This window comes from Uloborus diversus, chromosome 2, assembly GCF_026930045.1.
Source record: "Uloborus diversus isolate 005 chromosome 2, Udiv.v.3.1, whole genome shotgun sequence".
Lineage (NCBI taxonomy): Eukaryota > Metazoa > Arthropoda > Arachnida > Araneae > Uloboridae > Uloborus > Uloborus diversus.
In genome coordinates this window covers 7,722,296-7,747,037 of record NC_072732.1, presented here as the reverse complement: position 1 = coordinate 7,747,037, position 24,742 = coordinate 7,722,296, and positions in this window count along the sequence as shown.

The window sequence follows — 24,742 nt, the reverse complement described above, 5'->3', positions numbered from 1 at the left end:
AGGATTGCAATAAAATTTAAACCCTCCAATTCTCGCAAAATTAACATAGAATCTTAATAGTCTGAAAATAACTTGACGTAAAAATAGGCTAACCCTTATTTTTCCTTAAAAACACAAAACAGCGTTGTTTCAATTGAAAAATTTCTGACTTGAAGTTCTCAATTCTAAAAATACAAAGTAATAATATCAATGCAAAAAGATTTGTGATATCTCATCAAAAACAACCCTGTTGTAAAAATTTCCCCGCCAAGAAAACCTTTAACTTTTCCGCACAAAAAAGAAAACCTGCATCCTAAACCCAAAAACCCTCAGCCATAAAAAGTTATGATATCTAGTTTGCCCGCCAAGTATCTACCAAACTATCATCCTCCCTCTTCTCCTTTTTCATCACAGCTACTTCCATTAAATTCTTCCCCCACCTTCAACTCCTCAGAAATATGGATAGATCTTTTAAATTGTTTATCTTGTTTGGCGGGAAGCTTTTCAAAATGAAGTGTTTGATTGGTGAGCAAAAAGCTTCCCGCCAAACAAGATAAACAATTTAAAAGATCTATCCATATTTCTGAGGAGTTGAAGGTGGGAGGAGGTTGTAATGGAAGTAGCTGTGATGAAAAAGGAGAAGAGGGAGGATGATAGTTTGGCAGAGATACTTGGCGGGCAAACTAGTTATCATAACTTTTTAAGGCTGAAGGGTTTTGGGTTTAGGATGTGTGAAGGCATTCTTTTTTGTGCGGAAAAGGGTTTTCTTGGTGCTGAAATTTTTACAACAGGGTTGTTTTTGATGAGATATCGCATCTTTTTGCATTGATATTATGTACACGTAACTATTTAAAAAATATCACAGTTCGTAACTTTAAGCAGATGAGAAATAAAAGCAAAGGTTTCTTATTATACTGTTTGTATTAAGCACGTTGTGGAGGAGGGAAACTTGACCATATAAATTTGTTAACCACATATGAGGTGGGCGTGATCTTATGTCAATCTTCAAAGGGGGTGCAGAGCCTGAAAGTTTAAGAACTCCAGTTCTACACCAATAACTAAAATGATATCACATCTGCAAAAGTAGAAATTTGATAAATAGAAAAGACCAGGGTTAAACCAGATTTTTTTTCTGGGGGGGGGGAGGAGTTTGAAAACTTTCAAAACATGAGAATTTGAACTCTTCCTCTTTCTCCCTTGGTTCGGAACGGTTTCTGTATCAACTGTTTATGTTACCATAAAGACTGAACAAAACAGTTAATAAAATTCATGACCGATAAAGATAGCGACTTATTTATCGATATGATTGACACTTGACTGGTCTATGTTCATTAGAATGAAACTTCAACATACGGAGCAGAAAATTAAGATTGTAGTTTTGGAAGTAACTTCATCTCAAAACAATGAAAGTAAAAGTCCGTTTACGTAAAAGATTAGCAATCAAAGTCGCATCTAAAACAAAATTTATCATAAAAGAACTATGGTACTTCGTTGTGAACGAGCTATAGTTAGATGAATTATGTAAGCTCGTCCGTATTTTCAAAGTTTTTCGGTGGGAGAAGGGCATAGGATTTGAAATTTAATGCATTTTATAGGAAAAAAGCATCAAAATATATAATTGCATTATTTTTTTTTAGAAAACCTGAGAGGTCAATTGCCCCCCCCCCCCCCCCTCCCGTGATTTCCCAAATTTCGGGTCCGTATGTAGGTATATTGAAATGGGGGGTGTCATGAAGATATTATTACAGCTTGCAACAAGGATATTAGTTAACGATGAATAAACTGAAATGGAATTTGTAGCTACGTAATGCAATTTCGAAAAAAATCAGCATCACTTTAAACAAGCAATAAATATTGATTTTCTAGAATAGAAAACCCAAGAAATTAAATTTTTCGTTTTAGAAGCAGTAATAAGAAGTAGTACCAACATTTGAAATAATTAATCCTTATAAAATACAGGCTTCTTGAACCTTTGGTGAAGCAAATAGTTTAGCATATTGAGCAACAGAAAAAAAACCACAGGTTTAACTCATTGAAATAGCTTGAGCTAACGGAACTAATGTAGTATCGTATCTTAATACCTTACAATTAGAATGTTTACTGCCGAATGAATACTAATTGAAATCAAATCATTTGTTTTATCACTTTCATCAATAGTTTGAAAAGAAAAACGATAAATCGCCATTTGGTAATGACATGTTGAGTATTAGAACTTATTTTTCTAAACGCAACGATGGACTGAGTTTACAGCACCTGTTTTCGAGAATTCTAAATTAAAATCAGCATTAGAAGCAATAAAATGACTATATTTGTCGAAAAAAAGATAAGGCAGAAAATTTAAACATTTTTTTAGAAGAAATAACACATGTTAGTAAAGGAATTTTTACTCAACACTGCTAAGTTGTCGCTGTATTTCGATACTTTATTTTAATTACCATTTGATGAACTTAACTGTTATTGGATGATAATTGGGAGTAAGTAAATGAATGTGGGAATGCATCAAATCTGATTTTAAGTTATACTATTTACAAGTAGTTTTATGTCCTTGTGGTCAACTACCGGAGACTAGCCGACTACTGGAGCACTTACCCTGCTTTAAATCCCCTATTTTAAATGCGTCAGAAGATCTATGCATGGCCACACTTGATTCGCTTCAGCGTTAGGGGAAATTAGTGATTTTCAAACTCCGCTCGGTAGATTTTCATGAAATTTGGCACAAAGTTAGTTTGCAGCATAGGGGTGTGCACTTCGAAGCGATTTTTCGAAAATTCGAATTTGTTTTTTTTTTCCTATTTCAATTTTAAGAACATTTTCGGGAGAAAAATTATCATAAGATGGACGAGTAAATTACGAAATTATCATGACGGGGAATGGGAGAGCGAATGAACATAGCCAATTGGCGATAAATTCGTCATCCATTATTTGTAAATATACAGGCGAACCGGATGCCCTTTCAATTTCTACTACGGGCAAAGCCGTGCGGGTAGCACGACTTTGGTAGCACGTACAACCACTAGTGCTGTAATAAACGGGGTGTATGTTCACTTTAAACATGGCCCATCGCTTTCGCTTAATCGACGTAGATTGTAATGAGGACAATAATATTATTTTTCTCTCGTTTTTTTAAAGGTTTGCTAAAAGAAAATGAGTGTGTGTGTGAATACAATTATTTTCTTTTTCTAAAACTTCTTAAAATAAAGTCAATATTTCGCTTTTTTTTTTCTCTGAAGTGCTTCTGAATGAAATGTATAATTTATTTTTTTACTTACATGTTTTTTACAATGAAGTGAAGATATTCTTCACATAGCTACGAGAAAAATGTGTTACCCAGTGACTCGAAGAGACAGTAGTCCTGCACACAATGAACAAAATTTCAACTCTCGGTTTATCCCAAGGAATCGGGAGCATGTAAATTTGAAACAGTAGAATTATGTTTCTTTTTCCCGTATGAACCTATTTACAGACATAACTTTGCAAGTTTATTCAGTTACTCATTCTTTTAATATGTTTTAGACCGAGCGAGTCTCAGACGTCGATTTCGACACAGTTCGTTTATTTATTGGAAACTTTCTGTCGATAAGAAAGTTAGATAATCTAAAGCGAAAGCGGTATTCCAAGAACGAAAGATTCGGATATTAGGAATTAATTACTGAACAGCTCGATACAGCACCCAAAGACTGCGGTTTCACCCCTTTCTTGTTGGGATGAGGGTGGAAAAGCCATAACAGAGCTGAGGGAAACATATTTCATAAAATTGATAAAAAGGTGAATAGTGTGGTTAAAGTAAACATAGGGTAAGTAGAAAAAAAACTCTATAAGCACACCTGAAACTACGCTGTTGGTCCGCGAGGATTAAAGCCAGGTTCCCTAGGAGGGAAATCGCCGATATTCGGCGTTGCGTCACGCTCTGAACATCCACGTTATATCCGGAGAGTGTCTCAATGCCGAAGATCGACGATTTCCCTCCTAGGAAACCTGACCTTAACCCTCACTATCATGCTCACTGCGTAAATTTTCCATGTTTCTGAACAACTGGGAAGGTTATGTTTTTGTTTGATGATCACACCGTAAAAAAAGTATTTTTCAAAGATTAATTATTCTTGCGTTGCAGGACTACAAATTCGAAGCAACTGCTTTCAAATAGTTTAAACTGTCTCGCGGAAGGTGACAAAAAACAATTTTTATGAATTTCAACTTCCCCGGCAAAAAAAACGTGGAAAATGGTTCTAAGGTTTATTTTTGTGAGAAATAGACTCTCAGTGTGTCCAATTCTTTTTTTTTTAATACTTTTCATGCAGTTTTAGAAGTATTATATCTTGTTTGTAGTGATTAGACGTCGGAAAGAATTATGAATTTCAAGGTATATATCTTTCGCATTCCAAATAGATGTACAAATTGATGTACAGAAACAAAAAAATAAACAAACAATATTCATGGAATCTCTGGAAAAAAACAGTGATACATTTTCATGATTTTAGATTTCGTAACTGAAACATACGCACATTCAAAATTAATAGGACTTCGTGCCACGTGCTTCGCATCCGTTTCTACATGTGATAACCGCGACAAATTCCATTTATAACTTATATCAGAAATGAAGGAAATCACACCCAGAGCACCACGGGAAACGAACCCACGACCTCCGGCGACACACGCAGGCAAGCACGACCACTCGGCGACAAATGCCCTTACTATTCACGATTCTCCATATTCTGCAACGATAGGTATAAATTTAAAACAATTTATCGCCCGGATGTATGATGAAGTCAGACAAAACTTTGACGGCATGAAAAAGAATATTAAATCTACAAAAAAGCACATGAATACTTCAAGAATATTTCTTGCAGAATATTGTCCGTTTTTCATGAGAAGGCACTTCGCCACACCTCCTCGAACGCAGAGTTCCATTTTACGCGGGGGTGACCGGTACGCAATCCAAGCGCTTCTAAAGGAGACAACCAGGCAGCCTTAACTTGGGCGTGCATTTTAATGGGCAAAAAAGTCTTAGTGTCCTTTACAACACTTGCTTCAATTGTCTGTTGTCAATTTAGTTATTCTTACATTTTAAAAACTGCTGCTTTTAGATCAAAATGCTATGATCCGAAATACCTTCTGCCGAAAACAGCGAAATAGAATCATCGGATACCATGAGATGAGGGAGGAGTCAAGTGCCTTCTTGTGAAAAACGAACCAAAACACAATGAGCCAGAGAAAAAATATATATTCTACAGAATAATGAGGCATATAATCACAAAAGTAACGAAATATTTCATTTACGAATCACAAGTATCACTCTTAAGTTGATGACTGTCATATTTCACACGAAAGTTCAGGACAAATTAGTAAGTCGAATTTCTTGAAAAAATCAAGACATCTTCAATATAAAAGCTCTAAAAGTCAGGACAATCGTAACAAAATCAGGACAGCTGGGTTTCCTACTAACTCCTAAGTATCAGTGAGGAGGGACTTTCAAACGCATGTCTCAGATTAATTCTGCGCAATTGCGCCAAAAGAATTCAAATGAAGCTATCCGTAAATGCACAGCCAATTTGAGAGTTCCTCAGTCGTGGATGCTTCTTAGCATTTGACGTGTTACTCTTGAAGATTTCCTTTGAGGTATGTAGTTTTCTTATGATAGATAGAAGTGTTTAATGTTTGAAAGTTTATAAATAAAAAATAATGTAATTTTAAAAACACAGTAATCTCCTAAACAAAAATACATTGCCCGCCACTTGTTAAATCCACATTCGTTCTGAGCAGGGCAGCGGAGTCAGAAGGAAAATGGCTGACTTCGACACCTGGATTTTAAAACACCAAACTCCGGCTGTTTTATATATTTCTTTTTTTTTTCACGTTACGTTATATTAAAAGTTTTGCGTTGAAATTAGGAACCGGTATATTTGTTTATCCGTGGACATTTCAATTTATTCAAAGTTAAAACTTCATCTTCCCTTGTGGGTTACAACCTATTCTGCGATTGTTGATTTTTTATCTTCCTTTTTCAATATTTTGTAAAACATTCATTTATAAGAAATAAGCGATTCTTTTCTGAAGGTACTAATAGTTAGATGACATTGTGTGTATTAGTAGCATTATTTTTTAAGCATAGGTAAGAATTCCTTTGTTTTTTCACAATATCACTCACTCATTCACGGTTGTTACGAATAACGGCTAATACGAGCTAATTCGTGGGTTTTTGACATTTCATATTAGCAGTGTTCAACTGTACTTATTTTATTTCATATTTTTTGTGAGAATAGAGCTGATAGACATACTCTAAAGACTGAAAAAAAATAAAATTCCATCGGATCTTTTGTATTTGCGCTCTCACGCGTCAATACTTATGTGAATTTACCGAGCTGCCTCAGAAATTTCCTCCTGAGCTACGGGCCCCGATTTGCTTAAGGGATGCATTCCTTTTACTGTATTATACTCGAGATCAATGTAAAAATATATACGTTATTTTTTTGTTTAAAAGAGATTACTAGAAAATGTTAGGTGAGAAAACGATTTGCTGACAGTCGCTATTAGTTAAAAAGAATGTTAAAAAATAAGCAAACTAGGAGACGTCGTGGAACTGATGTGATATACCCCACCCTTGGCGACTTTTTCCTGTTGGCGCCAAGAAAGCGTCGCCAAGAAAACGATGTATGACGACATATGTCATACATCGTTCTTAGCGATGCTTTTTTAGCGCCAACAGGAAAAAATAAGATAAAAAAACATGATCAAAGCACTTCAGAACACAATATATATAAAAACAACATAAAAGCACAACAAAAAACATCACGAATATATGCTTCAAAAATGTACAGGGCCGGGGTTTTTTGTAAACATATTAAAATACAATGAAATAAATTATTGTATTAATTACAAGTCGAAATTAATGCATTAATTTTTTTTCATCATTTCTCCGGGATACGAGCCCTCGGTCTCATAGTACTTTCGTAATGAGACCTCGGCTCGCCGGCCCTGCCTCGGTCTCATTACGAAAGTACTATGAGACCTCGGGCTCGCCAGGACCTCGCTGCCGCTCGGTCCGTTATCCCTCCGACTGTTAATATACATTACAGTCGGAGTATGGTCACAGTTATGTACAATACTTAAAAGTAAGCGCACTTACCTCTTTTTTAAATTCTATTCCATTCACCCCCGCATCAGGCCGTGCACATATGTCCCGCTCTTACGGAAATTATCCTCTTTTTTATTGTTATTATTACGTTAAAATTATTAAACTGTGTTAGTTTTGACAAAAAAAAATCCTTATTTTTGATTAATTTGATATTCTGCCCAATTAACGTCACGTACTATTTCTAAAAATTTTATAAACATGTCCTCATTTTTATACTCACAATTCTTTTTAAACAAATAATACGCTAAATAACACTGAAAATCCCCCCCTCTGTTATATGCTGGTAGACTACTTTTTACGTGCCTCCATGTGGATTCAATCGTGTTTGTGTGGCAGCCAGTAACAGGATCAACAAAATGCAATTTGTGATTCACTGTTAAATGATTGTATCCCTCTTCCCCTAATGTATCATAAGCCCTCCAACAATCTGAGTAAACTGTAGTACCTGGTAATATCCACTGTTTTATGGCTTGAAATAAAGTTTCCCTCCCCCTTTCCGCAACAGCAACCAAAAAAATTCTGCCCGAACCCCGTTCAACCCCCCCAAAAACCCATTGTCCCTCAACTGCGTGACCCCGATTATATTTCCGCTTTCCAAATTTTGATTCATCTACTTCAATAATTTTCCCATCCCCCCTATTTTTTCGGATTTTAATTCTACATAATTTAATATTTCTTCGTTTATATAATTTCTCCAATCTGCTAAAGAATGAGATGAAAAAAAATATTGCTTTTCAATATCTGCACTCTTTGTTCCTATTATTATTTCATATGTCAACAAAAATATCTCTTCTAATTTTAATTTGCTTAAACTGAACCATGAACCCCACCTAATTGTTGTTTCTTTACCACAAACTTTCCCCCCGATAACCTTTTTGCAAACAAACACAAACCCATCTGAACATCTTTTTGTTGCTTTAATTTTCATTACGGAATTACATCTAGAACATAACATTTCATTTTGAATTAACCCAATTTCCCTCAAAAATTCTAAAAAAACATCCTTATTTTCAATTAATTTGTAAATAAAAAATCTGTTTAGCACTCCGGTACGTCCAAAGGTTGGACGACCTGACGAAAAATTAAAAGATGACTCATTCATAAATTTCAATTGATATTTTTCAATAACACTGCAAACAGAACTCATTTTAAATTATAAAGCACAACTAAATTAACAGAAAAAAGTAACAATAAGAAGAATACTCTAAAATAAAGTTTAAATTGAAACTATTTTAGAGTATTCAACTTAAAAATACTTCAAATTAAAATCCCCCTAAGAGCGGAACATATGTGCACCTACCTCCACGGACACACGTGCGAAAAGAATTAGTTCACATTCACATCTGTACTTCCCAGGTGTATTCTGCAGGGTTACTGGAGCTACCGGAAAAAGTTTTATCGCCAACGTTGGCGATTTTCGAAATGAGCTAAAAATTCTATCCTCGCCAAGGGGGGGGTATATCACATCTGTACCGACGTCGTAGCTGGCTATTACTTATTAATAGGCTTTTATACATGTATTAGGAAATAATTGTTCTGTTTGGAAGCTTAAGAGAATTAAGTGTATTATTATTATTTTCATTTCTTCATTATGTGTGAAGTTCACTACAAATATGTTGGTGTTGTTTTTGAGACTGCGTAGAAGTAGGCAAGTGCCCATACTTGAGACTGTTTAGCATGTTTTCAATTTGAACAAAGTATTCTGTTTCTTGTAAGAGCCTTAGTACTCTACCCCATTACAAAGTAAATGTGTTCAGGTAGGTCCCTTAAAAATATGCATTGTGACTAGATAAGGTTCCTGCTCCTTAACATTTTGATTTCTTTTTCATGTGGGCTGCTATAGTTTGTAGCTCTGAACACAAATTACTTTTTTTACTTTTTTCACAAAGTTTATTTCACAACTAAAGATAAGAAGGAATTGGAAAGGGTGCGAGGTCAATAATTAAAATGAAATTCAACTCTGCTTTGGATTTGTCAAATTTTGCATCACATAAAATCCCGTAAGTTAAAAGTGTGACTTTGTGTATAACTTCGATTTAACCATACCCGATTTAACTATTTCCTTAATATAATGGTATATTTCACTGATTCGGATTTAACTGCATTGAATGTGTATGCTCCTCGATTTAACGATAACTTTTTCCAGTCCCTTGACATCCGTTAAATCAAAGTTATACTGTATTTCAAATATTGGGCTACTTTTGTGCCTGCTATGAATCGCTCCCCAAAATCTCAATTTTAGAGAAAGAATAAAGACACCAGGGATGGTGTAAATAGCGCGGAGAGGGGGGGATGAGGTATGAGGGCGCTAGCTCTGAAAACGTAACACTGTATTTAAAATAAAATGAAAGAAAACAAATCTTATGGGGAGGGGGGACGCACTCGAAACTCTAGCAGAGGGGGAGTGGCACGGAAGTGTTTAGCAGTTACATTCATTTCAATAGATTTAAAAGTGAACCTTGAATCCATTTCAGAATTTCATTCATAAGACATGGGATTTGCCATGGCAATAACCTGTCATACCTGTATCTGTTTATTATTCATCTTACTGTCCCAAAACTCCAGTCACAAAGAACAAACAAATGTCCTCTGAGAGAGAAATCATGAGCGATCTTGTTAAATTTCTGTAGTTTTGTTTCCAGAAAAAGTCTGAAAATAGTTTTTTTCTTATTTTGACCAGCATTTACATCACTGAAAACGTGCAGTTTTTCTAAACAGTTCCTAAAGCGATGTTAATAAAATCCATGCGAAATGATCACGAACATCAAATTGTATTCCAAAACTTCTTTGCTTCACCTCGACCCAAGGCCCGAGATTTCGAATCCTTCCGGAGGGGGGGGGGAGTAAATGGTGTGCAATAGGGTGGGTAGATTTTAACATTTTTAAAATAGAAATCGCCTGTGGTGGTAAAAGTAGTGTATTGGCATAAAATGTTTGTGTTAAACTTTTTTTAGAAATTAAAATATGTTTAGATCCTTCGACAGCCCCTGAAACTTTCGCCAAATATGTAAAAATTGACATTTAAAACTTGTTTCAAGAAGTGTCTTACGTATAATTTTTTTAATCGCTTGTGGTGGGTAAATTTGTGTATTGACATCTTAATGTTCATTAAAAAAGAGTTTTGGTAATTGAACTATCTTTAGACCCCCCGACAGGTCCCTGAAGTTTCGCCAATAATGTAAAACTTTACTTTTTTTGAACGTTTTTTCATTTGTTATATATTTTTTTAATCGCCCGTTGCGTAAATAGCTGAATTAGTAAGACCCTTTGTTGGTGAACAAAATAATTATTACATCATATTATATTTAAAATCCCCGCTAAGCCTTTGAAATTTGTGCCATTTGCTATTTTTCTTAGCTCTTTCTGCTTAGTTTTCACTCTTGTGACAGATGGTGCGATTGTGTGTGGTGCGAATATTATTTTTTTTTCTCCTTTTCTGTGATATGTAATAAAACTATTTCCATCACCCATCCCTCGTCTCACAAATCGCCTATTCTTGGCATTGATCAAAGCAAATATAAACAGGATAGAAATCCATATCTTCTCAATTTAAGCGATATGTTCTGGAAATTGCACAAATCATTGTCCAACAACCAATAGGTAAAATATCTCAATAAGATATATACTTCGGTTATATATTTAGACTATTGTCGAATACATTGCAAAAGCGTATGCAAAAGTTTGGTTTCTCACTAAACTGAGTCTTCATGCACAGCCGGTGCACAGCATGTTTGGGAAGTTGACCACTAAAGATATCTTAACGACGATCTGAAATTAGTATCTCATCAAAAACAACCCTGTTGTAAAAATTTCCCCGCCAAGAAAACCCTTTTCCGCACAAAAAAGAATGCCTTCACACATCCTAAACCCAAAAACTCTCAGCCTTAAAAAGTTACCCCCGATATCTAGTTTGCCCGCCAAGTATCTCTGCCAAACTATCATCCTCCCTCTTCTCCTCTTTCATCACACCTACTTCCATTAGAACCTCCTCCCACCTTCAACTCCTCAGAAATAATAATAGATCCTTTAAATTGTTTTTCCTGTATGGCGGGAAGCTTTTCAAAGTGAAGTGACTACTTGGTGAGCAAAAAGCTTCTCCCACCTCCTAGAACCTCCTCCTCTCTAGAACCTCCTCCCACCTTCAACTCCTCAGAAATATTAATAATTCCTTTAAATTGTTTTTCCTCTATAGCGGGAAGCTTTTCAAAGTGAAGTGACTACTTGGTGAGCAAAAAGCTTCTCGCCAAACAAGATAAACAATTTAAAGGATCTATTAATATTTCTGAGGAGTTGAAGGTGAGAGAAGGTTCCAATGGAAGTAGGTGTGATGAAAGAGGAGAAGAGGGAGGATGATAGTTTGGAAGAGATACTTGGCGGGCAAACTAGATATCGGGGGGGGTAACTTTTTAAGGCTGAGGGGTTTCGGGTTTGATGTGTGAAGGCATTCCTTTTTGTGCGGAAAAGGGTTATCTTGGCGGGGAAATTTTTACAACAGGGTTGTTTTTGATGAGATATCACATTTTTTTGCATTGATATTATGTACACGTAACTATTTAAAAAATATCACAGTTCGTAACTTTAAGCAGATGAGAAATAAAAGCAAAGGTTTCCTATTATACTGCTTGTATTAAGCACGTTGTGGGGGGGGGGGAGACTTGACCTTATAAATTTGTTAACCACATATGAGGTGGGCGTGATCTTATGTCAATCTTCAAAGGGGGTGCAGAACCTGAAAGTTTGAGAACTCCTGTTCTACACCACTAACTAAAATATCACATTTGCGAAAGTAGAAATTTGATAAATAGAGAAGACCAGGGTTAAACCAGATTTTTTTTGGGGGGGGAGGGGGTTGGGAGTTTGAAAACTTTCAAAACATGAGAATTTGAACTCTTCCTCTTTCCCTCTTGGTTCGGAACGGTTTCTGTATTAACTGTTTTTGTTACCATAAAGACTGAACAAAACAGTTAATAAAATTCATGACCGATAAAGATAGCGACTTATTGATTGATATGATTGACACTTGACTGGTGTATGTTCATTAGAATGAAATTTCAACATACGGAGCATAAAATTAAGATTGTAGTTTTCGAAGTAACTTCATCTCAAAACAATGTAAGTAAAAGTTCGTTTACGTAAAACATTAGCAATCAAAGTCGCATCTAAAACAAAATGTATCATAAAAAAACTATGGTACTTCGTTGTGAATGAGCTAGAGTTAGATGAATTATGTAAGCTCGTCTGTATTTTCAAAGTTTTTCGGTGGGAGAAGGGCATAAGATTTAAATTCAAGCAGTTTATAGGAAAAAAGCATCAAAATATAAAATTGCATTATTTTTTTAGAAAACCTGAAAGGTCAGTTGCCCCCTCCCGTAATTGCCCAAATGACGGGTCTGTATGTAGGTATATTGAAATTGTGAAATGCGGGGTGTCATGAAGATAACATTACAGCTTTCAACAAGAATATTAGTAAACGATGAATAAACTGAAATGAAATTTGTAGCTACGTAATGCAATTTTGAAAAAAGTCAGCATCATTTTAAACAAGCAATAAATATTGATTTCCTAGAATAGAAAACCCAAGAAATTAAATTTTTCGTTATAGAAGCAGTAATAAGAAGTGGTACCAACATTTGATATAATTAACCTTAGTAAAATACAGGCTTCTTGAACCTTTGGTGAAGCAAATAGCTTAGCATATTGAGCAACAGAAGGAAAAACCACAGGTTTAACTCATTGAAAAAACTTGAGCTAACGGAACTATTGTAGTATCGTATCTTAATATCTTACAATTAGAATGTTTATTGCCGAATGAATGCTAATTGAAATCAAATCATTTGTTTTATCACTTTCATCAATGTATGATAGTTTGATAAGAAAAACGATAAATCGCCACTTGGTAATGACATGTTGAGTATTAGAACTTATTTTTGTAAACGCAACGATGGACTGAGTTTACAGCACCTGTTTTCGAGAATTCTAATTCAAAATCAGCATTAGAAGCAATAAAATGACTATATTTGTCGAAAAAAAGATAAGGCAGAAAATTTAAACATTTTTTTAGAAGAAATAACACATGTTAGTAAAGGAATTTTTACTCAACACTGCTAAGTTGTCGCTGTATTTCGATACTTTATTTTAATTACCATTTGATGAACTTAACTGTTATTGGATGATAATTGGGAGTAAGTAAATGAATGTGGGAATGCATCAAATCTGAATTTAAGTTATACTATTTACAAGTAGTTTTATGTCCTTGTGGTCAACTACCGGAGACTAGCCGACTACTGGAGCACTTACCCTGCTTTAAATGCCCTATTTTAAATGCGTCAGAAGATCTATGCATGGTCACACTTGATTCGCTTACGCTTCAGCGTTAGGGGAAATTAGTGATTTTCAAACTTTATTTACTCCAGTCCATGATGTCCCTGGTGGTTGAAATTTTGTAGATGTCCTCAATGTACCCCCAAGAATATGTATACAAAAAAATCATTATCACAGCCCACCGGGGGGCTGTTACAGGGGAGGGAGGGGTATGTATACAACTGTACTCGACATCAAATCGTCGATATCACAAATTTGACACAGCGACTGCGCATGAACGCGAACTTACCTCATTTTAAAAGTCGTGCTCAAATTAATTGAAAAATTTTTCTGTTAACAAATTACTTCAAAACACGGATATCCACACACATATTTCATATATGTTCACTTCATAATATGTTACGTTTGTGAAAAAGACATTCATTCCGAAAATAAGCAAACCAATAAATAAGTGCTATTTTTCGCTTTCAGTTATCAAGTTAAGATGTATCACATTCATATGCGAACAGTTTTATATAATACTAGTGGTACCCGCACGGCTTTGCCCGTAATAGAAAATTAAAAGGTCTTTTGGTTCACCTGTATATTTACAAATAATGTATGGTGAATTTTCTCGCCAATTGGCTTGTACCCATGTTACGGTTCCACGTTATGATAGTTTCGTAATTTACTTGTCCATTTTATGATATTTTTGTTCTTAAAATTGGATTGGAAAAAAAAACCACATCGAATTTTCAAAAAATTGCTTCGAGGTGCACACCCTCATAGTACAAACTAACTTTGTGCCAAATTTCGTGAAAATCGGTCGAACGGTCTAGGCGCTATGCGCGTCATAGAGATCCGGACAGAGGACGTTCAGCTTTATTATTAGTAAAGATAAAGATGTCACGCAAACTATTCTTGTGTTTAACCCCAGTTTCACTGAGATTTAAAATTTCTTCCCCCTGAAATATATCAAAACTGAAATACAGGAAGGAAGGAAATTTCGTATCAACGAAACTGGGAAAGGGGGGGGGGACTGCATTCTAATCTCATTCATTAATTTGTTTCTGTGCTTAAATATAAACAAACATAGAATCTTAAAACAGAAAAATTCCGCGAACATGCGCAGTCGCTGTGGCAAATTTGTGATATCGCGATTTAACGTCTAGTTGAAGCTGTTGGATTTGTTTTAGAAGTCTTGATTGGAATTTAATTTCCTAAGACAACTTTTGAATAACTGTTAGATCTTAGATCTGTTCTAGCCTTGCAACTGCACTCAGAGATTAGCCAGCCCTATGAGCTGAGAGTCAGTACATAAGAATTTAGGGGAAATTAGTAATTTTTAAACTTTAATTACTCCAGCCCATGATGTCCCTGGAGGTTGATTTTTTGTATATGTACTCGATGCCCCTCCCAAGAATATGTATACAAAATATCATTACCATAGCTCCCCCCCGGGGGCTGTTACAGAACCCCGGGATGGTACAATTTGGGGGGGAGGGTAAAAACAAGGGGGTTCGGAGAGGGAAGTTGAATGGCAAAAGTGCCACATCAGTAGGGCACAAGGAATGTGTGTGCAAAATTTCAGCTTGATTCGTCTTTTCGTCTGGGAAGTAACCCTGTCAAAGGAAGCGGACACTTTTTTGAACAGCGATTTTCTAACTTGAATTCCTCCTCCCCCTGATGGTCCTGGGGATTGTATTTTGGTTTATGTCGTCAGGGGCCACTAGAGATTGAGTATACCCAAAATCAACTCCAGGGGTCTTCATGGAGCTGAGATACAGAAGAGTGAAAAACCCTGAAAACCCCAATTTATTCTGTCGTGTAAACTGTTCCTTAGTCGCTTTTTTCTTTCGTCTTTCTTGGCGGTGGATTTGCTTTTGTTGGCTGCTGACGTTTGGTTTTCTTGGCGGCCGGGACGCTGCCGCATCCCGTGATTTTGTTTGTAGACTTTCCAGGAATTTCAGAAATTGTTCTTAATCTTTTTGGTTCATTTATCTCTTTCTTTCGTTACTCGGTTACGAATTAGACAAGATAAGGGGGGGGGGTTCTATGCTCCACTTGGAATCTTCTAACACATCCTTTCGTTTGGCAGATTAGATCAAACTCACGCCGTACATTAATAGATCATCGAATAGCAATAATCGACCAACAAAATCTTTAGATCATAAACAACGCTAACAGATTCCAAAAAAAGTTCACAAAAATTCATAAATGAAACATTAGCAGACCATAAATTAAACATTAAATCATATTTCATTTTCTTATCCCGATTTTTTATCTTTTCATTTAAAACTAGTGGCAACCGCACATCTTTGCCCGTAGTAGAAAATTAAAAGGTCTTTTGGTTCGCCTGTATATTTACAAATAATGTATGTTGAATTTCTCGCCAATTGGCTTGCCCATGTTACGGTTCCACGTTATGATAACTTTGTAATTTACTCGTCCACCTTATGATAATTTTGCTCGCTCGGGAGAATGTTCTTAAAATTGGAATAGAAAAGGAACAAAACCGAATTTTCGAAAAATCCTTTCGAGGTGCACACCCCCATGCTACAAACAAATTCTGTGCCAAATTTCATGAAAATCGGCTGAACGGTCTAGGCGCTATGCGCGTCACAGAGATCCTGACAGACAGAGAGAGAGAGAGAGATCCGGACAGAGAGACTTTCACCTTTACTATCTTTACTAATAATAAAGCTCAATATCTGGATCTCTGTGACGCTCATAGTGCTTAGACCGTTCGGCCGATTCTCATGAAATTTGGCACAAAGTTAGTTTATAGCAAGGGGTGTGCACCTCGAAGCAATTTTTCGAAAATTCGATTTTCTTTTTTTTTTCCTACTTCTATTTTAAGAAAATTTTCCGGAGAAAAATTTTCATAAGATGGACGAGTAAATTAAGAATTATCATGACGTGGAATGGGAGAGCGAATGAACATAGCCAATTGGTGAGAAATTCGTCATCCATTATTTGTAAATATACAGGCGAACCGAATGATATTTTAATTTTCTACAGCGGGCAAAGCCGTGCGGGTACCACTAGTGCTGTAATAAACGGGGTGTATGTCCACTTTAAACATGGCCCATCGTTTTCGCTTAATCGACTTAGATTGTAGTCAGGACAATAATATTTTTCTCTCGTTTTTTTCAAAGGTTTGCTAAAAGAAAATGTGTGTGTGAATGTAGTTATTTTCCTTTTCTAAAACTTCTTAGAATAAAGCAAATAATTCGCAACCTTTTTTTTTTCTGAAGTGCTTCTGAATGAAATGTATAATTTATTTCTTTTACTTACATGTTTTTTCACAATGAAGTGAAGAGATTCTTCACATAGCTACGAGAAAAATGTGTTACCCAGTGACTCGCAGAGACAGTAGTCCTGCACACAATGAACAAAATTTCAACTCTCGGTTTATCCCAAGGAGTCGGGAGGATGTAAATTTGAAACAGTGGAATTATGTTTCTTTTTCCCGTATGAACCTATTTACTGACATAACTTTGCAAGTTTATCCAGTTACTCATTCTTTTAATATGTTTTAGACCGAGCGAGTCTCAGACGTCGATTTCGACACAATTCGTTTATTTATTGGAAACTTTCTGTCGATAAGAAAGTTAGATAATCTAAAGCGAAAGCGGTATTCCCAAGAACGGAAGATTCTGGTATTAGGAATGAATTACTGAACAGCTCGATACAGCACCCAGAGACTTCCGTTTTACCACTTTCTTGTTGGGATGAGGGTGGAAAAGCCATAACAGAGCTGATGGAAACATATTTCATAAAATTCATAAAAAGGTGAATAGTGTGGTTAAAGGAAACATAGGGTAAGTAGAAAAAAAACTCGATCAGCACACCTGAAACTACGCTGTTGGTCCGCGAGGATTAAAGTCAGGCTCCCTAGGAGGGAAATCGCCGATATTCGGCGTTGCGTCATGCTCCGAACATGCACGTTATATCCGGAGAGTGTCTCAAAGCTGAAGATCGGCGATTTCCCTCCTTTAGGGAACCTGACCTTAACCCTCACTATCATGCTCGCTACAAAAATTTTTCCATGTTTCTGAACAACTGAGTAGGTGATATTTTTGTTTGAAGATGACACCGTAACAAAAGCATTTTTCAAAGATTATTCTTGCGTTGCAGCAAGAATAATTAGTCTTACAAATTCGAAGCAACTGCTTTAAACTAGTTTAAGCTGTCTCGCGGAAGGTGACAAAAATCAGTTTTTATGAAATTCAATTTCCCCGCCAAAAAAGTGGAAAGTAGTTCTAAGGTTTGTTTTTGTAAAAAATAGATTCTCAGTGTGTCCAGTTCTTTTTTTTTTTTTTTTTTAATACTTTTCATGCAGTTTAAGAAGTATTATGTCTTGCTTGTAGTGAATAGACGTACGAAAGAATTATGAATTTCAAGGTATTCCTTTGCATTCCAATAGATGTACAAAATGATGTACAGAAACAAAAAAATAAACAAACAATATTCATGGAATCTCTAAAAAAAACAGTGATACATTTTCATAATTTTAGATTTCGTAACTGAAACTTATGCACATTCAAAATTAATAGGGCTCCGTGCCACGTGTTTCGCATTCGTTTCTACGTGTGATAACAGCGACAAATTTCATTTATAACTTATAGCAGAAATGAAAGAAATCACACCCAGAGCACCATGGGGAAACGAACCCACGACCTCCGGCGGCACACACAGGCAAGCACGACCACTCGGCTACAAATGCCCTTACTATTCACGATTCTCCATCTTCTGCAACAATAGGTATTCAATTTAAAACAATTTATCGCCCGGATATATGATGAAGTCAGACAAAACATTGATGGCATGGAAAATAATGTTAAACCAACAAAAAAAGCAAATGAAGACTTCAAGAAACACCATATTTCTTGCAGACTATTGTCCGTTTTTCATGAGAAGGATCTTCGCCACACCTCCCCGAACGCAGAGTTCCATTTTACGCGGGGGTGATCAGTACCCAATCCAAGCGCTTCTAAAAGAGACAACCAAACAACCTTAATTTGTGCGTGCGTTTTAATGTGCAAAAAAGTCCTTTACAACACTTGCTTCAGTTTTCTGTTATCATTTTAGTTATTCTTACATTTTAAAAACCGCTACTTTTACAACAAAATGCTACGATATGAAATAGCTTCTACCAAAAACAGCGAAATAGAATCATCGGATGCCACGTGACGAGGGAAGAGTCAAGTGCCTTCTTATGAAAAACGGACAGTAATGCGATGAGCCAGAGAAAAAAAATATATATACTACAGAAAAATGAGGCATATAATCTCAAAAGTAACGAAATATATCATTTTACGAATCACAAGTATCACTTTTAAGTTGATGACTGTTATAGTTCACACGGAAGTTCAGGACAAATTAGTAAGTCGAATTTCATGAAAAAATCAAGACATCTTCAATATAAAAAAAAAGCTCTAAAAGTCAGGATAATCGTAATAAAATAAGGACGGCTGGGTTTCCTACTAACTCCTAAGTATCAGTGAGAAGGGACTTTCAAACGCATGTCTCAGATTAATTCTGCGCAATTGCGCCAAGTGAATTGAAATGAAGATATCCGTAAATGCACAGCCAAATTGATAGTTCCTCAGTCGTGGATGCTTCTTAGCATTTGCGTGTTACTCTTGAAGATTTCCTTTGAGGTATGTAGTTTTCTTATAATAGATAGAAGCGTTTAATGTTTGAAAGTTTATAAATAAATAATTATGTAATTTTAAAAACACAGTAATCTCCTAAAACAAAAATACATTGCCCGCCACTTGTTGAAACCACATTCGTTCTGAGCAGGGCAGCGGAGTCAGAAGGAAAATGGCTGACTTCGACACGTAGATTTTAAAACACCAGACTCCGACTCTGGCTATTTTACGTTTTTTTTTCATGTTACGTTGTATTAAACGTTTTGCATTGAAAATAGGAACCGGTACATTTGTTTATCCGTGGACATTTCAATTTATTCAAAGTTAAAATTTCATCTTCCCTTGTGGGTTTCAACCTATTCTGCGATTGTTGATTTTTATCTTCCTTTTTCAATATTTTGTAAAACATTCATTTATAAGAAATAAGGGATTCTTTTCTGAAGGTACTAATAGTTAGATGACAATGTGTGTATTAGTAGGATTATTTTTTAAGCATAGGTAAGAATTCCTTTGATTTTTACACAATATCACTCACTCATTCGCGGTTGTTACGAATAACGGCTAATACGAGCTAATTCGTGGGTTTTTGACATTTCATATTAGCAGAGTTCAACTGTACTTATTTTATTTCATATTTTTTGTGAGAATCGAGCTGATAGACATACTCTAAAGATTGAAAAAAAAAAAAACCTTTCATCGGATCTTTTGTATTTGCGCTCTCACGCGTCGATACTTATGTGAATTTACCGAGCTCCCTCAGAAATTTCCTCCTGAGCTACGGGCCCCAACTTGCTTAAGGGATGCATTCCTTTTACTGTATTATACTCGAGATCAGTATAAAAATATATACGTTATTTTTTTGTTTAAAAGAGATTACTAGAAAATGTTAGGTGAGAAAACAATTTGCTGACAGTCGCTATTAGTTAAAAAGAATGTTAAAAAATAAGCAAACTAGGAGACGTCGTAGCTGGCTATTACTTATTAATAGGCTTTTATACATGTATTAGAAAATAATTGTTCTGTTTGGAAGCTTAAGAGAATTAAGTGTATTATTATTCTTTTCATTTCTTCATTACGTGTGAAGTTCACTACAAATAGGTTGGTGTTGTTTTTGAGACTGCGTAGAAGTAGGCAAGTGCCCATACTTGAGACTGTTTATAGATTAGCATGTTTTCAATTTGATCAAAGTATTCTGTTTCGTGTAAGAGCCTTAGTACTCTACCCCATTACAAAGTAAATGTGTTCAGATAGGTCCCTTAAAAATATGCATTGTGACTAGATAAGGTTCCTGCTCCTTAACATTTTGATTATTTTTTTCATGTGGGCTGCTATAGTTTGTAGCTCTGAACACAAATTACTTTTTTTACTTTTTTCACGAAGTTTATTTCACAACTAAAGATAAGAAGGAATTGGAAAGGGTGCGGGGTCAATAATTGTAATGAAATTAAACTCTGCTTTGGATTTGTCAAATTTTGCATAGTATAAAATCCCGTAAGTAAATGCGGGACATTGTGACTTTGTGTGTAACTTCGATTTAACGATACCCGATTTACCTATTTCCTTAATATAATGCTACATTTCACTAATTCGGATTTAACTACATTGAATATCTTTCATCCTCGATTTAACGATGTCCTTAAATTAACGATAACTTTTTCCAGTCCCTTGACATTCGTTAAATCAAAGGTATACTGTATTTTAAATATTGTGCCACTTTTGTGCCTGCTATGCGTCCCCTAGTTTGGAAAGATTGGGTCGGGTGCCAGGGAAGTTCCGCTACGTATTTAATCATTACTTCTATTTCAAGGCAAACTGTCGTAGATTCAACAGTTTTAATCTAATACATTGTGCGTTTTCAATCATGTAAAAAATTGAAATATAGCATTATCCTTTAACGCTGTACAGATATTAGGTTTAAATTTTAACAAGTTCTGCTCGTTTCCACTGGAAGAAAATAGAGAAAAATTGAATTGTTTAACTTGTCAATAAAAGTACCACTATCAAAGATTACTAATCATTTTTTTATCTGCTAGTTTTCTACGTATTTACTATTGCTGTTCAAAAAAGGGATTACGGTAGTAATTGTCCCCTTACCTCCTTCTCGGGATTTCATCCCATGACTATTTTCACTAGTAAGTAGTGACGGTCTTGTAACTTTGTCGATGTCTTTAGAAGTGTATATCGTCTTAACTTTCATTCAAAACTTGAATTACAACTTTAAATTATAACCGAGCATTTCACGGGATGTTAAAAGTGAGTCAAATCGATTATCTGAGAAAGAGCATAAGTTCACTTGTTAAACTCTTCAGGAATCAATAATAAATGGTTATTTAATTGAAAAATAACTAAACTCTAGAAGAATATTTTTTGACATTACCTCATCTTAAATTATATTTCATTTCGTCGCTGACGTTAATTCATTTAAAAGTAAAATCGGCTTATGCCTGAAAGTATAGTTTGGAGTGATGAAAAAGTAAATAAAGTAAAACAGATTTGTTTTAAACTGATTCAAGACATTTAAAAATAATATAAAAAATTGAAGAAAATGATTACTGAATTCCGAATGCATTAAATCATTATTTGCGAATTGAATTCTTCTTGTATTTTTATGTTTCTAAAGTCTTGTCTTTGTGAAATAAAGAATCTGATGTAAAAAATTAAAACAAATACAAAAACTTAACAAACTGATAATTTATTTTAACATATATATCTGTACCTCGGAAGGATACAGCACTGTTCATTTTTTCCCCAAAATAACATTCGAGTTAAAATCGGCTTGTCTCAAATTTCCTAGATGCGTAGAGCACTATGTCCAAAAACCAGTAATTAAAAAAATAATAGATATAGCGTATTTTAAAAAAATGAAAAGTCCATTTTCACTTAAAAGGATAGAACATCATGTGGTTAGAACTACTCTCCGATAAATTTATGAAAATGGACATAGTGTTTTATCCCCCCCCCCCCCGATGTACAGTCATTAAACTATTTATATTCATCAGAAAGACATTCTCCATATAAAGTATTATTTTTTTTTTTTATCTTGCTCGTGCGTATTTTTACCAAGTTCGATGTACATATTAATATGATTTCGGTCAAAATTGCATTGAATATATATATACATAAACTTGATATTGGTTATTTCCTCCTACATTATGAAAAATTTTCTTTTGTACTCAATATTGGCAACAAGCTCTTCTTTGCGAGCATTAAAAAATAGCTAGTATGAAACCGTCCATTGTTGTGCTATAGAACATTTAAATTTTTATGAATGATGTGAATTGAAAACATTTGTCATCCTCATAGAAGCGTTTCTCCAAAATCTCAATTTGATAGAAAGAATAAAGACACCAGGGGGTGGTGTAAATAGCACCCCCGCAATCCCCGAGGTGCGAGAGGGGGGATATGAGGTATGACGGCACAAGCTCTGAACAAGTAACACTGTATTTAAAATAAAATGAAAGAAAACAAATCTTATGGGGTGGGGGACGCACTTGAAAATCTTGCAGAGGGGGGGGGCACCGATGTGTATGTACGCTACAGGAAGGCACCTATTTTAGCAGTTACATTCATTTCAACAGATGTAACAGTGAACCTTGATTCCATTTCAGAATTTCACTCATAAGACATGGGATTTGACATGACAATAATCTGTCATACTTGTATCTGTTTATTATTCATTTAAATGTCCCAAAACGCCGGTCGCGAATAACAAATGTCCTCCGAGAGAGAAATCATGAGCAATCTCGTTAAATTTCTTTAGCTTTATTTCCAGAAAAAGTCTGAAAATAGTTTTTTTTATTTTGACCAGCATTTACGTCACAAAAATGTGCATTTTTTTAAGCAGTTCCTAGAGTGATGTTAATAAAACCCATGCGAAATTATCACGGATATCAAATTGCATTCCGATAATACTTTGTTTCACCCCTACCCAAGGCCCGTGATTTCGAATTCTTCCGGGGGGGGGGAGTAAATGGTGTGCAATACGGTGGGCCGATTTTAACTTTTTTTTAAAATCGGAATCGCCTGTGTTGGGAAAATTAGTGTATTGACATAAAATGTTTGTTATACATTTTTTTTTAAATCAAAATACATTTAGATCCCTCGCCAGCCCCTTAAACTTTCAGCAGATATGTAAAAATTGACATTTAAAAAAAAAATGTTTTGAAGGAATTTCTTATGCATAATTTTTTTAATCGCTTGTGGTGGGGGAAAATTTGTGTATTGACACCTTCATGTTCGTTGTAAAAGAGTTTTAATAAATAGCTGAATAGTAGCACCATTTGGTGGTGAACAAAATAATTAGTACATCATATTATATTTAAAACCTCCGCCAGGACATCTAAATTTGTGTCATTTGCTATTTTTCTTAGCTCTTTCTGCTTAATTTTAAGTCTCGTGACAGATGGTGTGGTGTGATTGCGCAAAATATTACTTGTTTCTCTTATTCTATGATATATCAAACTATGTCCATCACTCACCCCTCGTCTCACAAATCGGCCTATTCTTGGCATTTATTAAAGCAAATATAAACAGGATAGAAATCCATATCTTCTCAATTTAAGCGATATGTTCTGGAAATTGCACAAATAATTGTCCCCCAATTCAATAGGTAAGAAATCTCAATAAGATATATACTTCGTTTATATATTTAGACTATTGTCGAATACATTGCAAAAGCGTATGCAAAAGTTTGGTTTCTCACTAAACTGAGTCTTTATGCACAGCCGGTGCACAGCATGTTTGGGAAGTGCGCCACTACTCAAGATATCTCAACGATGATCTGAAATTAGTAGTTGATCCTGTTATTCAAACAGAATGGCTGTTATGGTGATCCAAAACACCTGATTACCATGAGCAATAAAACACTATCCATGGAAAAAATTAGGCCACAGAACGATCCCAAAGACCCAATATTTTACTAATGAAACTCTTAGTGATTTTTCATTTTACCTCTCAATTTTCAAGCAAAAGACTATGCAGAATCGATCAATCGGCAAGATTGTGTACTTGCGTACCCTCCACTGTCCCAACATATATACCTAATGTGAAACTTGCAGATGGATAAAACGAGTGACATAACTGAAAGCGAGTATTGGAATTTACACAAGAGTTTGAAAGAGTAGTTAGGTTAGTGGCAGAAGCTTCTTCATTTAATTGTGGAGCAACAAATTGTGATGGCTTTGTATGCACAGTATTGGTGTCTCGAAAATTAATGCGAAAGTTCGAAAACAAAACGAAGCAGTGTAAGGTATAAAATTTCAATATTACAAAAAAAAAATTTTCAGTGCCTAAATTTGGGAGCTGGGAGGACCATGGTGGAATTCGAATGCAGCCACCTCTTTGAAGGGCATTCTAAGGTACTTCGCGCTAATTTCGGGAAAACAATCTAAGAGCTGCTGTAAAACAGCGACGCAGACAGATCCTCCGGCGCTTTCCTCTTTTGCGCTTTAGTTTTAATTCAAAGGAATTACGTGGTGTTATTATAGGAAAAGAAAGTGTAAAAATGCCTTTAATGAGAAAGTGTTTAATAAAAATCGTACTTTAAAAGATTAAAAAATACTGCAAATATTCCAAATTTTTCCGACGAGGGAAACGGCGGGGGGGGGGGGCTTAAATTTCGTTTGTCAGTACATTTTTGTAATGTGCAAAGAATTTTACTAGGCAACCATTT